General features: G+C 40.8%; 1 protein-coding gene across 1 annotated transcript in view; it reads left to right on the forward strand.

The window, feature by feature from the left end:
- Nucleotides 1–17,013, forward strand: part of SLC22A3 (solute carrier family 22 member 3) — an 803,039-nt gene that overhangs the window by 99,177 nt on the left and 686,849 nt on the right. The gene's annotated exons all lie outside the window — the stretch shown is intronic.

Below are 17,013 nucleotides of genomic sequence, written 5' to 3' on the forward strand. Positions count from 1 at the left end.
TTTGAGGGGGAACCCATGCCGTTTTTTTAACATTTTGGAGCTTTGCATGGAGTTCCCCCTAAAGATTCCTACCAGACACAGTGCCTGGTATTGGGATCAAAGTCGGATCCCTGTTCATTGAAGTCGGACGCATGTCGGACTTCAAGTCACAGGGAAAAGTTAGATCCAAAGTGGGTACGACTGTCATGTCGTACCAGTGTGAACCCGGCCTGGGAGCACATGTCGCATGACAGGTACAAATCAATGGTTCCATATGAGAGCCATCTTAACTGGTCCGACACAAGTCGGTCCGACTTTGAAAAAGGTTCCTACATGAGTTTGGTCCAACTTTGGTCAGTTTTCAACCAATTTAATATCATTGAATTCGGATCCTCGTCCTAACCATCCGACTTGTGACATTTGACATGGTGATTACAGCAGCAGGAAAAGGAATTTATGTCACTTTGGGATTATTTTAATTGGTCAAAGGGCAAGTTGGACTATCTCAAAGTCGGAGCAAAATCGTATCCTGTTCATTCAAGTCGTTATGGAAATAGAACCGATGTAGGACTGATGTCGCAGGGCAAAGTCGGATCGACAGTCGTACAACAGTCGTGCTGTACCAGTGTGAACCTGGCCTCAAAGAACTGGACACAATAATATATGTAGAGCACATGTGGCGCATATACAGCAGGTAAAATAAGTATTGAACACGTCACCATTTTTCTAGGTAAATATATTTCTAAATGTGCTATTGACATAAAATTTCCACATATCGGTAACAACCCATGCAATCTATACATACAAAGAAACAAGTTCAGAAATTAAGGAATTATATCTAAAGGCCGTGTGTGGCTCCATCTGACATTTTCCATCGGAATTTCCGTCACAAATTTTCCGACAACAAAATCCGTTGTCTTAAATTCCGATCGTGTGTTCACAATTCCGACACACAAAGTTCCATGCATGTTCGGAATCAAGCAGAAGAGCCGCACTGGCCATTGAACTTAATTTTTCTCGGGCTTGTCGTACGTGTTGTACGTCACCGCGTTCTTGACGTTCAGAATTTCCGACAAGATTTGTGTGACCGTGTGTATGCAAGACAAGTTTGAGCCAACATCCATCGGAAAAAATCCATGGATCTTGTTGTCGGAATGTCCGATCGTGTGTATGGGGCATAATTGTGGCGGGATTTTTAAGGTACAACTTACACAATTTTTGAAAACTCTAAAAAAATTTTTTACAAAATTGTTTACATAAAAACAGCAAATGGTTTAAAAACCATGTATAAACACCATACAAAAACCTTTCCACAGAGCTATATGATTGGATATTCAATTGAAGCTCTATATAAGAATGTACAATAATGATAGACAGTCGATTACAAGAAGCTCCCACAACCTCAACGCGTTTCTTGGATAAAAATCTTGGATAAAAATCCACTTCATCAGTAGTTCATTGAAGGAGCATATATGAATACACTGAACATTCAAATGCAATGAGGGAGAACACCCATGCCGCTGGGGGATGGCACACACACAGAGCCCCAGGCTATGGAGCAGAACACCCGGAGAGCAACACACCAAATTGATAAGGTGTTTCTGCTCCATGGCACCTGGTCATGGCTGGTTTATGGTGAAATTATGTTGTTTTTACTTCCAGATTATTGCCCCAACAGTGCTCACTGGAACATTCAGAATTTTAGAAATCCTTCTGTAACCAATGCCATCAGTATGTTTTGCAACAATAAAGTTGCAAAGGTTTTGAGAGGCCTCTTTGCTTTTACCCATCATGAGATGTTTCTTGTACGACACCTTGGTAATGAGACACCTTTTTATAGGCCATCAGTTGAGACTGAACCAGCTGATATTAATTTGCACTGACAAGGTGCAGGATTGCTTTCTAATTACTGATAGATTTCAGTTGGTGTCTTGGCTTTCTATGCCTTTTGCACCTCCCTTTCTTCATGCGTTCTTCAATACTTTTTTCCCTGTGTCATTTCATTTGCACATTATTATTACACATTACTTAAAGTGGTTGTAAACCCCATTCATGAAATCTGACCTAGGCACATATATCTGCAGTGTTTACTTATCTTTCTCCAAAGCTCCAAGTGCCGAGTCTTTCTGCTGCTCCGTTCCTCTGTTATCAGCAGTCACTTCTGACAAGTTCTCCAACACATGAGATAAGAGTAGCTGGAAATTTGTGTCCGGGAGGGAGCTTAGAGGTAGATAAGCAGAGAGCTTGTCTATTCATAATACAGCTCTGCATGTTCCTTCATTCCTCTGCCTTTGGAAGGGGTGTGTGTGTGCGCCTTTCCTCCAATCAGTTCTCACACAGTGTAAGCCCAGACTCCACACCCACTGCTGAATGAGGAAACAAGATTTCCAACAGGATCTTCACTTTCCAAAGAATGTAGAAAGGGGAAGACAGCAAATATACAAGTAAAACATTTGTAGGGCGATCTGTTTCTTCTCTGTACATCATCTGAGGCTATTCACTTCACTGGGTATAGGAGAGGGTTTACAACCACTTTATTTATTTTTTAACAAGAAAAGTGTATTCAAAATCTGCACGGTACAAGCGGTGAACAAACACATTCGGCATCAGTTTCGTGACTATAGGAAATTACCACATACACAGATCATCCAGTATCCCAGGAGGGAAAATTGTTTAACTAATACAATATAAAGTAAAATAATTCTCCAACAGGTTTGCTGTGTTATAAGGATGAGGAGGAAGCACTAAAAGGGAGGGAAGGGGGGGGGGGAGCGAGGAAGGGAGGGGGGAGGGGAGAGGGACCTCAAAAGAAAATATTGGGTATAGACTCTTTAATGGTATTAAGACACATGGATATATACGGGTAAATATCTTTTAGGGCATAGCATCATGACCTATTGGATCAACATCTGCAAGCCCCATGCGTCTATCCACCATGACCCTATTTTGTGGAATTTTTTGGGGCAGTTCCGGTTAAAATAAGTGATCTTACATAGTGGCACAGAGTTTAAAACAGAGCGCCATGTAGATACTATAGGTGGTGCAGCATCTTTTCAATGAACAAATATCTCTCTATGTGCATAAAAGGTGGCATAACTTAGAAACAACTTAGTATATTGACTCCTAAACATTGAGCAACAGAAACTTGGGGTCCAACTCAAGGGCTAGAGAAGTAACTTGACTGATCAACAAGAACTGCTGACCAGTAGGCATCTAGGCTTGGATATGACCAGACCTTATATAAAAAGGAAGCTGCCTGTTATCAGCATCTAGGGCAAGATACTGGGACCGCGGGGTTCATGATTGTTAATCTTTTTGGAGTGAAGTAGGCTCTATGTAAGAATTTAACTTGGAGAAAACAGTCTCTGGCCAAGATCATATTAGTAACAAAGGAAGACAAACAACCCTCCCAGTTCTCTTCAGTTAAACCAGGGATGTCCACCTGCCATTTATGAAAGGTCCTTTCTAATCTATCAGTGAGGGCTACATATACAGTGGGGATGGAAAGTATTCAGACCCCCTTAAATTTTTCACTCTTTGTTATATTGCAGCCATTTGCTAAAATCATTTAAGTTCATTTTTTCCTCATTAATGTACAAATTTAAGGGGGTCTGAATACTTTCTGTCCCCACTGTAGGCTTGTCCACTACCTTGGCAGTAAGTAATCCCTCTAGTGGTTTACAACCACTTTAATTTTTGAACAGTTTGGGTTTCTTTGCTTGTAGACTGCATGGGTTGATACTGACATGTGGTGAGAATTTTATTTCAATAGCACCTTTAGAAGTATATTTACCTAGAAAAATGGTGATGTGTTCAATACTTATTTTACTCCCTGTGTGTAATTATATATTTTTTATATATATATATATATATATATATATATATATATATATATATATATATATATATATATATATATATATATATATATATATATATATATATATATATATTACATTTTTTGCATTTGGATGTAGATACGCTGTAAGGTTTCACCTAATAGGTGATTTGCTTTAGTAACCAAAGTATCCAGACTGGATCAGAGGCACTGTTAACCATAAACTGATATGTGGTGGCTGTAATCATCTCACGTACCGGACACACAAAAACTGTGTCTGGCTGCCATGTTGTTCAGGAATCATAGGTCGGCCATGACGGTTTTGTAGAACATTATACATTGCAGCAGTTAGGAATGCACCTCCATAGCCTTTTAACTTAGTTATATTTCAAAGCACCTGTAATCTCAACTTAGGGACAGCATACACCAGTACACAGGCCTTTACCAGAGCTGAAAATACAGTTAGGTCCATATATATTTGGACATAGGCACAATTTTAGTTTTTTTCAGGTATTTACCAAAACATATTCAAGCAAGAGTTATATAATTTATACGGGCTGAAAGTGCACCCTCTCGGGTTTAATTTGAGGGTATGTACATCCAAAATCGGAGGAAGGGTTCAGGAATTACAGCTTTTAAGAATAGCCATCCCCCCTTTTTAATGGACCAAAAGTAATTGAACGATTGAATCAAAAGCTGTTTCATGGCCAGATGTGGGCTACTCCTTCCTTATTTCTTCATCAATTAAGCAGGTAAAAGGTCTGGAGTTGAATCTAAGTGTGGCATTTGCATTGGAATCTATGGCTGTGAACCTACATCATGCGTTCAAAGGAGCTGTCCATGCAAGTGAAACAGGCCATTGTAAGGCTTCAAAAACAAAACAAATCCATCAGAGCGATAGCAGCAACATTAGGAGTGGCCAAAACAGTTTGGTACATTCTGAGGAAAGAAGAACGCACTGGTGAGCTTAACATAAAAAGGCCTGGAAGTCCATGGAAGACAACAGTGGTGGATGATCTCAGGATCCTCTCTATGGTAAAGCAAAAACCCATTCACAACATCCAGACAAGTGAAGGGCACTCTCCATGAGGTGGGCATATCATTGTCAAAATCTACAATCAAGAGAAGACTTCACGAGAGCAAATACAGAGGGGGTTCACCACACGGTGCAAACCTTTCCTAAGCCTAAAGAATAGAAAAGCCAGATTAGACTTCATCTAAAAATGCCAGACCAGTTCTGGAAAAGCATTCTTTGGACGGCTGAAACAAAGTTTAATCTGTACCAGAATGACGGAAAGAAAAAGTGTGGAAAAGGCTTGGAACAGCTCGTGATCCAAAGCACACAACGTCATCAGTAAAACATGGTGGAGGCAGTGTATTGGCATGGCATGCATGGTTTCCAGTGGCATTGGGTCATTGGTGTTTATTGATGATGTGACAGAAGACAGAAGCAGCCGGATGAATTCTGCAGAGTTTAGAGATATACTGTCAGCCCAGATTCAGCCAAATTCAGCAAAGTGATTTCGACGACGCTTCACAGTACAGATGAACAATGATCTAAAACGCACTGCAAAAGCAACCCAGGAGCTTTTGAAGAAAAAGAAATGAAATATTCTGCCATGGCCGAGTTAATCACCCAATCTTAACCCAATTGAGCATGCATTTCACTTGCTGAAGGCAAAACTAAAAGCAATAAGACCCACAAACAAAGAACAACTAAAGACAGCTGCAGTTAGAGCCTGGCAAAGCATCAGAAAGGAGGAAACCCAGTCTTTGGTAATGTCCATGGGTTCCAGACTTCAGGCAGCCATTGTCAGTAAAGGATTCTCAACAAAATATTAAAAATTAACATTTTATTTAGGATTATATTAATTTGTCCAATTACATTTGAGCCCCTGAAAATGGGGGACTGTGTATAAAATGGTTGCAGTTCCTAAAATTTGTACTTGATATTTATGTTCAACCCCTTGAATTAAAGCTGAAAGTATGCACTTGAAATTCATTTGGATTGTTTTGTTTTAATTCTATTCTGGTGGCATACGGAGCCAAAAGTATGAAAATTGTGCCTGTGTCCAAATATATACGGACCTAACTGTATCTAATTGAGGATCGGCAAGATGTCTGTTAATTTCTGCTAACCATAAACATCTATAACCATCACTTCTCTTTGACCCATCGTAAAACAGTCACAAAAATCCTTCAGTTCTGTCACCCATGGTTTGTAGGGCAAATAAAAGCCATTTGGAATAGCGTGCTGTAAAATGTCTATCCAAGGCTAAGACCTCTGCCTCATTCGCTATTTCAAAGAATTAACACACAATTCATTAAAATCAGACAGGACCAAAACACATTAATATTAAGTATATATTAGGTATATACTTGAATAGGGAATATCATACCGAACAAATCTGAGGTCATACATGACTAAGCTCTAGCATACAGAAGGGGAAATAGCAGTCCCCTACCTCCTGGATGATAGGCCCGACCAAGATACCTGTGTTTGGTATCCCTGGACACAAAATATAATGCTAAACAATAATCTACCAGTTTCCAGAATGCAACCTGTAAATATGCGAAAATATTAATATCGGTATAAAAAACTGTGTGTAAGGGAGGGCAATGATACTGTCTTACACAGTGATATCCCATGGCCAGTCAGCTGCTTGAATGGTCAGATGGTCTCTGACAACACCCCCTTGATGTCAGAGAAAAATAGACTGCTCCTGAAAATGACAGCTCTTGTACCATCAAGCAACTGAAGACCTGCCAAGGTATAAAAGCCAATCTAACACTATGCTCATTGACTGAAATCTGCTGAAACTGGACTTGCAAGTATTCTTTATTTTTAACCCCTTTAATCTTTCTTTTGCTTGTTGTTTTGTGCTGTTTCTTTGTAATATTTTTTTAGTAAATATTTTATTTGCACCATTTTCACCTTTTCATTAATAAAGTATTAAAGGTGAGGTTCACTTTAAAAAATAAATGCACATTTTTTTGCTAGTAAAATGTGCATTTATTTATTTGATTTTGGAGCATGTAACGCATTGCACCAGTGTCTCCTGTTGCTCTGTCTGTATCTGTGTGCCCATACATCCCATAGGGGCAAGCAGATACACTGACAGGAAGAATCAATGCACGGAGTGCTGATTTCAAAAAGTGACAGCTACTGTGTTTCCCTGAAAATAAGACCTACTGTTATTTTCCAGGAGGGCTGCAATATAAGCCCTACCCAGAAAATAAGCCCTAGTTTAAAGTGGTTGTAAAATCCTATAATCCACTCTATTACAGTATTATATAATGTACGATGTGTGTGTTTCTGTAATATAATTGTGCCAAATACCTTTGTTTCAGCTGACCACCCACTGCACTCCTCTTCTCCCTGCTGCTAGTGGGGGATCTCGTCCCCTCCCTCTGCAGTGCTTGGAGTGGGGAAGAGAGCTCCGGCGCTGTAACAAAGGTATTTGGCACAATCATATAACAGAAACACACATTGTACATTATTACAGTATTATATAGAGTGGATTATAGGATTTTACAACCACTTTAACTCATAATGCTAAATGCTAATAACTCCTGAGCTGACAGGGAGGGAGAGGGGGAGAGAAGACAGGGGGCACAGGAACTGGCAAATACACATTACATGATAAGACCAACCCCGAAAATAAGCCCTACTGTGTCTTTTGTTGCCAAAATAAATATAAGACCCGCCGGTCTTATTTTTGGGTAGTACGAGGAACTTCTCACCATGCTGCTGTCACAGGGAAGGGGGGTTGGATCAGGCAGCGGCTGCAGCATTGGGAACATGTTACATGTACCAGCCTAAAAATGGGGGTCACATGTTCCAAAAGGTGAACTTATCCATCAAAAACTGTCTCTAAGGCTCTAATGCAAACTAAAAGAATCCCTATCTCTTGAAGATCGCTACTGTATATGATAAATCTCTGATTATACTTGTCTGTGGTGACAGTGTATACAGACATTTATTTTAAAATCTTAATTGGTATTGCTAATCTTGTGAAATTTTCCTGCATTTTTGGTAAAAGTAGGTGGTGGCAGTTTTAGGAGTTAATAGCTTAGTTAACTAAACCCAGTGGGGAAAAAAGGAAAAAAATACTGCGCCGTGAAAAAGCAACCTAGCAGCCGGCACAGCTGTAGACGAAAAGCATAAATGTAAATATATAAAAAGTGCAGCGCTGATGTTGCAAAAACCAATGAAAATCAAAATATGGATATTAAACAAACACAACAGGGTGATGAAAACTCAAATAGTGAAATGTGAATCCACCAGAAAAAAATGAAAAGATATTTGTGTGCTAGCGTGGTGACTGCACCGCAAACACAGTTCTAAATATAAAGTTGCAAAATGAAGTCCAAATAAATGTACGATCCAGCAAACATGTATGGAAATCCAACCACCGGTGTGACCCTTGGAGTGGGAAAATAGTCAGAAGCACCCCCACCAATTATTATGGTTTTTACATATTATTATTTGTTTCTCTTGTTGTGCTGTGGTATTGTTATTTGTATATTTTATGCAATCTTTGTACATGCACTAAATTGCTCAACGAGACCACTATGTGGCGCCAAGTTGATTTTATCCTTGATGCCGATCGCTTATGCACAAATACATGTGCGGTGATTTTGGAATGATATTATCACAATGTCTTTCTTTACAGGATGTGGTTCTGTCTTGAATTGTTTTTATGCATTTACTTGACCAATAAAATTGCACTGTTACCCCTGGTACCTGCATGTTTTCCATGACCTCATTTAAAGTCCCAACTCTCATATAATTTTCGCATACAGGGATGGAGGCACCTCTGGTGCCTCATTTAAAGTCCCACTTCCCCCTTCTTCCCCTTTTTTCTTGGCCCCACCATAGATAGGAGGAGGCTTACCAGATCGTGGTGACTTGGCGAGGCTTATACCGCCCAAGTCTAGAGAGCTTGTTAGGTTGAATAAACCTAATGGGGATAGCAGGTCATAACAAGCTCTCTAGACTTGGGCGGTATAAGCCTCGCCAAGTCACCACGATCTGGTAAGCCTCCAACTAAACCCAGTGACAATTATTTTCCATCTGTTGGCACCTTTGTGGTCCCGCAAGCAGGGAAATCTTTGTGTAGTGTGTGGCTGAGCGTGGCATTGTTGCGTAAGTGATAGCGTGGTGTGAGGTGACCAGCCTTTTGTCACAAGTTGGTGAAGAAGGCGGTGGTCTGATACCTGCGTTTCATTAGAGTGGCTATATCTTGCTTGGAGGAGGGAGGAGCAAGGCGGAAGCTTTACACCCTATGGGCGCAGGCAGGAGAACAAGGAGGCATATATGTAATGACAGCAAGGGTGTGCACTAGAGCTGCACGAATCTGGTCACAAGAATCACAATTTTTTTGCTTAGAATAAAGAAGATCATAATTCTCTCACGATTCTTGCGGCGTAACACCATCTTTCACATTATAAAAATAAAAAAAATTGGGCTAACTTTACTGTTTCGTTTTTTTTATTAATTCATTAAAATTTATATTTTCCCAAAAAATATGTTTTTAAGACCGCCGTGCAAATACAATGTGACATAAAATATTGCAACAACCGCCATTTTATTCTCTAAGGTCTCTGCTAAAAAAAAAAAAAAAAGTATATAATGTTTGGGGATTCTAAATAATTTTCTAGCAAAAAATACTGATTTTAACTTGTAAGCAACAAGTGTCAGAAAAAGGTTTAGTCTTTAATGCCGCGTACACACGGTCGGACTTTTCGACCGGACTTGTCTGACGGACGCCAACGGACCAAATCCGGTGAACAATCTGATTGTGTGTGGGCTTCACCGGACCTTCAGCTGACTTTTCCAGTTGCAAATCTGATGGACTTTAGATTTGGAACATGTTTCAAATCTTTATGTCGTAACTCCACCGGACCCAGAAATCCGCTCGTCTGTATGCTAGTCCGACGGACAAAAACTGACGCTAGGGCAGCTATTGGCTACTGGCTATCAACTTCCTTATTTTAGTCCGGTGTACGTCATCACGTACGAATCCGTCGGACTTTGGTGTGATCGTGTGTAGGCAAGTCCGGTCGTTAAAAAGTCAGTTGAAAGTCCGCCAAAAGTCTGTTGAGTGTTGGACGGGCTGTCAGACTTTTGTAGCTGAAAAGTCCGACCGTGTGTACGCGGCATAAGTGGTTTGATTGACTTCATTTACAGACTGAAGTTCATTCCTTTGATCCAAAAGAAAGTGTTACACTGTTTCTCTTTATCTTCCCGATGTGATAAAAAAAAAAAAAACACAACAGGCAGTCTGCCAAGTTTGACAGCTGTCAGCAGAGAACTCTCTGCACTAAATCAGGAAAATGCAGTTTTAAGATCGCGAGGGGGTAGAATCGTAGTCTCGATTCTTTAACGATTAGTCGTGCAGCTCTAGTGTTCACACAAAGGTGTCTCCAGTGGAGCTCTAAGGGGAATTGCTTGCAAGGAACACTTAAAGAAAAAAATTAATCTTTGGTTGTAGGATGGAAATCAGAAAAGCTTCACCTCATGCATTAACCTCAAGAGTTAAGAGAGTCAAGCTTAGGCATACTCCTCCCACTTCACGAGCCAATTGGCAATCTGATGGCTCATCAGCGAGGGATCAGGCTGAACTTGGCTTTTACAAGGGATGTCAAGATTTGCATTAAAGGATAAGTTTTAACAAAAAATTATAAATGCACATTTTTTTACAGGTAAAATGTGTATTTACTATTTTTATTTTAGGAGCTTGGAGATCATTGCACCAGCAATCAGCAGACCACTGATCCCATGCAGGTCTCCTGCAGACTGTCAGTGTGAGCTGTTTGCCCATACAGTGTACGAGCAGGCAGTTTTACACTTACATGAAGAATCATTGAACTACCATAGCGCTCAATGGCGCTTCCTTTGTATGAAGTCCCTGGTGTTCATATCAGTCCCTGTGCCCTCCTCGAGTGATCGGACTTATCCTGACCCCCCCCCTCCCTCCACACAGCCTTTCACTGGGAAGCTCAGTGTACTTCTGTTTCTCCTTCCCCAGCTCTTATGCTGCTGAGAACAGAGGAAATGTCATCACCTATTATAAAGGGGAAAACGTGCTTATAATGTGTTTTTGTGTTATACACAAATGTTTTGCCTTTCATCTTTATTTTAAACTGAATTGGTTGTTTTACAAGGTGAGGGTTTACATACACTTCAACTTCAGCAACCTTTATTTCTGAATCTGATAGGTAGTTTTCACTGAAGATGACCACTGTACATGCATCTTTTTTTTTAATTGCCCAGGTCTGACAGGTTTACTGGTGCATGCTGTATCTGCCGAGTGTGTATATATAGCTATAGAGCCTGGTTTCCCAACCAGGGTCATGTCACAGGGAATCTGCTGCAATCATCTCACCAGTGGTTTCAGTGCTACAATATAGTCCTTCTGAGTACTACCAGGAGGACTGATATTGGCCTGAAAGTACTTAAATGAAACCACTAAATGTTAAAAATGTTAAATGTTAAATTAAACTGTGCTTGTGACAGAAAATCAAATGGATTGCTGCTAGCACGCTTTGAGATATTTGACATGGCAATAAACGCTCCATTTACCTAATGTGCTGCATTAATCAAACCCATAAACAACTAAAACACACACAATTATAATGTCCACGAAATAACTCCAAAAGTCCACACTCGTCTCGCGATTACTGCAAAAAAGACAATTGTTTAAAAAGCCCAAAGCGTAACACAGTGAATTCCACATGCTGGGGCTATCTATGCAGTTAATTAAATTACTTAACCACTAGCCTACTGGGCACTTTCACCCCCTTCCTGCCCAGGCCAATTTTCAGCTTTTAGCGCTGTTGCACTTTGAATGACATTTGCACGGTCATGCAACACTGTACCCAAATCAAATGTTTATCATTTTTTTCACACAAATAGAGCTTTCTTTTGGTAGTATTTAACTGGGTTTTTTATTTTTTGCTAAACAAATGAAAAAAGACCCAAAATTTTGATGGAAAAAAAAATTTCATAGTTTGTTTTAAAATTTTGCAAACAGGTATTTTTTCTCCTTTACTGATGTGCGCTGATGAGGCTGCACTGATGGGCACGGATAGGCTGCACTGATCAGACAGCACTGATAGGTGGCACTGGAGGAGACGACACTGTTGGGCATTGATGTGGGGGCACTGAAAGGTGGCACTGATAGGCGGCACTGATAGGCGGCACTGGTATGCAGCACTGGTGGGCACTGATTGGCAGCACATGTGGGCACTGTTGGGACTGCACTGATAATCAGGACACCGATAATCTGTGCCCTGATTCTCAGTGTCAGTGTCCCTTTAACAAAATCCGGTTGACGGCTCTCTTCTGCTCTTCTCAAGCTGTCAGCATGAGGAAAGAAAAGCCGACAATCGGCTTGTGTTGACATCTGTGATCAGCTTTAAATATTCAAAAAGAAGGTGCCAACCTACGATAAACCTATGCTGCCCTTTTAAGTGTGAATCACACAAATATTAATTTTTAAATAATAAAGTGTGGCCCTGTTATATTTAAATTGATGTGTGTCCACCAAAATTTGTGAATACAGTTGTGCTCATAAGTCTACCTACCCTGGCAGAATTTATGATTTCTTGGCCATTTTTCAGAGAATATGAATGAGAACACAAACATTTTTTTTTACTCATGGTTAGTGTTTGGCTGAAGTAATTTATTATCAACTCTGTTTACTGCGACCGGTCTAAACTATGTGGCATGGTCTAAACTATGTGGCATGTTCACCAATGGCAGGAGTCTGGCAGACAAAATGGGAGAACTAGAGCTACTGTTTGAGGAGGATTTCAATTTTGTAGGAATTTGAGACTTGGTTCAACAGCTCTCATGATTGGCTGGCAACCATTCGAGGGTATTCCCTATATCGCAGGGATAGAGGGTAAAAAAGGGCGAGGGGTATGCCTGTATATAAAAAATGATGTACAAGTGAATGTGAAAGATGACATCACTAAGGGAGCAAGGGAGGAGGTGGAATCCTTATGGGTAGAGCTGCAAAGGGATGAAACAAGGGGAAAGAAATACTGGGAGTATGCTATAGGCCCCCTAATCAGAGGGAGGAGGTGGAGGCAGACTTCCTATCACAAATTGGATTAGCGGCAAGAATGGGAAGTGTCATCATAATGGGGGATTTTAATTATCTAGACATAGACTGGGTGGAAGGAACCGCGCATTCATCTAAGGCTCACCAGTTCCAAAATGTCTTGCAAGACAATTTCATGGGTCAGATGGTAAATGCACCAACTAGAAACAAAGCGTTACTAGAGCTACTGATTACCAACAATACAGACTTGATCACGTATGTAGAAATACGGGGCAATTTAGGAAACAGCGATCACAGGTCAGTTATGCCGCGTACACACGGTCGGACTTTTCAGCTACAAAATTCCCACAGCCCGTCCGACAGCCCGTCTGACAGCCCGTCCGACAGACTTTCGACAGACTTTCGACAGACTTTCAACTGACTTTCTAACGACCAGACTTGCTTACACACGATCACACCAAAGTCCGATGGATTCATACATGATGACGTACACCAGACTAAAATAAGGAAGTTGATAGCCAGTAGCCAATAGCTGCCCTAGCGTCGTTTTTTGTCCGTCGGACTAGCATACAGACGAGCGGATTTCCTGGTCCGGCGGAGTTACGACGTAAAGATTTGAAGCATGTTCCAAATCTAAAGTCTGTCAGATTTGCGACTGGAAAAGTCAGATGAAGGTCCGGTGAAGCCCACACACGATCAGACTGTCTGCCGGATTTGGTCTGTCGGCATCCGTCGGACCAGTCCGGTCGAAAAGTCCGACCGTGTGTACGTGGCATTAGTTTCAGTATAAATCACACTAATAGGAAACATAAGGGGAATACAAACACAAACACAGACACTGAATTTCAAAAGAGCCAACTTTCCTAAACTACAAGCCTTGCTAGAAGATACAAATTGGGATAAAACCTTAGGAACAAAGAACACGGAGGAGAAATGGGCATCCTTTAAGAGCATATTAAATAAGGTGTCATGACTCTGCAGTAATACTTTCATGCCCTGTTTCTTTCATGGTCTGTGTATCAGCCTTAGGGCTTGCACTCTCACACCTGTATGGTTAAGTAATCTTCCCTCAGTGTGGCTCCACCCTTCCCTTAACAGGAACCACTATTTAACACTGTTCTCCAAGCCTGCCTTGCCGAGCAAAATTGTGTGTTTGGTTTACCGTTTCCTGCTTGCCGTGTGCTCTATGTCTGTCACCGATCTTGGCTTGTTCTTGACTATCCCTGCCTGATTTTAACCCTGACCTTTTGGCGTGTTCTCTGTCTATCCTTGCCTGCTAGTCGCCCTGACCTTTGGCTTATTTCCTTACTAACCCTTGTTGTCCTGGGCTGCTGCTTCCTCTCTATCCTCATGTAGCCTACCGTAAGCTTGAGCTGGGAGACCCTGGGGGCTGCGACCTGGAGTCAATTGCAGAGCAGTCCATCCTCACCACTAGAGGCTCTGGTGAACACCTGCTGGCTCTTAGACTCCACGCCCTGGGGAATCTTTTGCTCTAGCTCCTAGTGGTATCCGTGTTGGTGCTCCAGTGCCTGCCTTCCTGAACCACCCAGATTTCCATCTGCAGCAGTCAGCCGTAGGGTCCACTACCTTAGTGGTGCACTCCTGACTCCAATGGTGTGTATCTGTCACCTGGACGCAGGTGACCTGACATAAGGGCATTAACCAGTGCATCTAAATGGGAAATAAATTTAAAAGAGCTAATAAAAGTCCTGGGTAGGCTTAACTCCAACGTAAAAATGCATATAAAAGCAAAGAAGGCCTTCAAAAAATACAAGGCTGAGGGATCATCATCAGCATTCCAACTTTACAAAGAATGCAGAAAGAAATGTAAGGGTGCAATCAGGGCGGCTAAGATAGAACACGAAAGGCACATAGCGAAGGAGTGTAAGAAAAATCCCAAGAAATTCTTTAAGTACATAAATAGTAAGAAAGGGAGGTCAGATCATATTGGTCCCATAAAGAATGATGAAGGGAATCTGGTTACTAAGGATGGAGAAATGGCAAAGGTATTGAATTTATTCTTCTCCTCAGTCTTCATGAGGGAAACGGGGGTTTCAGTAACCAAAACTGCAATGTTTATCCTCATGACACATCACAGGAAGCACCCTCATAGCTAACAGTGGACAGAATTAGAAATTGACTTACAAAATGTAACATTAATAAGTTACCGGGACCAGATGGCTTGCACCCGAGGGTCCTTAAGGAACTTAGTTAAGTAATTGCCAGACCATTGTTCCTAATTTTTACGAACAGTCTACTGACTGAAGAGGTTGCAGCTGATTGGAGAAAAGCCAATGTAGCACCAATATTTAAAAAAGGGCCACGATACATCCCTGGGATTTACAGACAATCAATTTAATGCAAGCTCTTGGAGAGGATGATATACAGGTTGGGGGTCCCCCATATGAGAGTTGGGACTTTTAGGGCAACCGGATATCATAAAGAAACAATGAATTAAAAATTAAATATCTTTTATTAGTAAGCCAATGATAAAAGGGTCAGTGCATACGAATATTGCACCTGACTCGTTGATAACAACAATGGTATTCAACAAAAAAAAGGGAGGTATCGAAATACAAAATCATAACAATTATAATCACTTAAAAAATATACATGCCCATGTACAAACACAATTTTGAGAGGCAGACTGCTTGCTGGTGTGATGAAAAGATTGCAACTTTAATACATTCCTGACCTCACTGATGGGTCTATCATATCTAAATTTCAAAACCCTTATGCTGGGGCACTTTTGAGTGTTACATCGCACACCATAGTTTATAGACAACTTACTCCATCAAAATATTACCTCACTGTGTCCCACTACAGTGGAGTTTTCCAAACAAACAAATTTTCTTCTTCCTGGGTTGTCTGTTCATTTCGTCCAATGAATATTCACCAGTAAACACGTCCAGGTTTTGTATAAGATGTACATATATCTTCACCTATAATAAGCCCCTGAAGAAAGGATCAATTCCTGAAACGCGTCGGACCTTTTCTCTCTTCAAGAGGAAATCAAAATTGTGTTTGTACATGGACATGTATATTTTTTAAGTGATTATAATTGTTATGATTTTATATTTCGATACCTCCCTTTTTTTTGTTGAATACCATTGTTGTTATCCACGAGTCAGGTGCAATATTCGTATGCATTGACCCTTTTATCGTTGGCTTACTAATAAAAGATATTTAATTTTTAATTAATTGTTTCTTTATGATATCCGGTTGCCCTAAAAGTCCCAACTCTCATATGGGGGACCCTCAACCTGTATATTTATATTAGGGATGTTGGCAACAATTTTGCTCACTTTTGGTGAAACAATCAATTTTGAGTCTGGAGAGGATGATAGGGGAATATATACAAGATTTTAGCAATGACAACTGTATCATTAGCAGTAATCAGCATGGATTCATGAAGAATTGTTCTTGCCAAACCAATCTATTAACCTTCTATGAGGAGGTGAACTGCCATCTAGATAAAAGGAAGGCCCTTAGACGTGGTATACCGTATTTATCGGCGTATAACACACACTTTTTTCCCCTTAAAATCAGTGGAAAATCGTGGGTGCGTGTTATAAGCTTAACTGCTGCATCAGAGGGGAAGGAGGGAATGAGCGCCGCTGAAATAGACAGCTGAGTGTACTGTGTACTCGTCTAGGCTCGGCTCGCAGTCACGTCCAGTCCCGCCTCCTAGCATTTACGTTCCGCCATTGGACCGGTGTTGTGTCCATCATAGGAGCCGGGCCAAGGGACGGGACTGCGAGACAAGCCGATCCGAATACACAGGACATCCCGCTTTGTCCGCTTTTTTTCTATTACAAGGGATGTTTACATACATTATAGGAATAGAAGTGACCCATTTTTTTTCCCGTAAAATAACAGTGTAAAAATCAAAAGTAAAAGGTAAAATAAGAATTTTTTTTTTTTTAAATGCGCCCGCCGAGCTTGCGTGCAGAAGCAAACGCATACGTGGAGGCAACTTTGAAGCAGGACATGTTGGGTATCAATTTACTCGGTGTAACATTATCTTTTACAATATAAAAGAAAATTGTGCCAACTTTACTGTTGTCTTATTTTTTAATTCAAGAAAGTGAATTTCTTCCAAAAAAAGTGCGCTTGTAAGAC

The sequence above is a fragment of the Aquarana catesbeiana genome, linkage group LG04, assembly GCF_042186555.1.
Source record: "Aquarana catesbeiana isolate 2022-GZ linkage group LG04, ASM4218655v1, whole genome shotgun sequence".
NCBI lineage: Eukaryota > Metazoa > Chordata > Amphibia > Anura > Ranidae > Aquarana > Aquarana catesbeiana.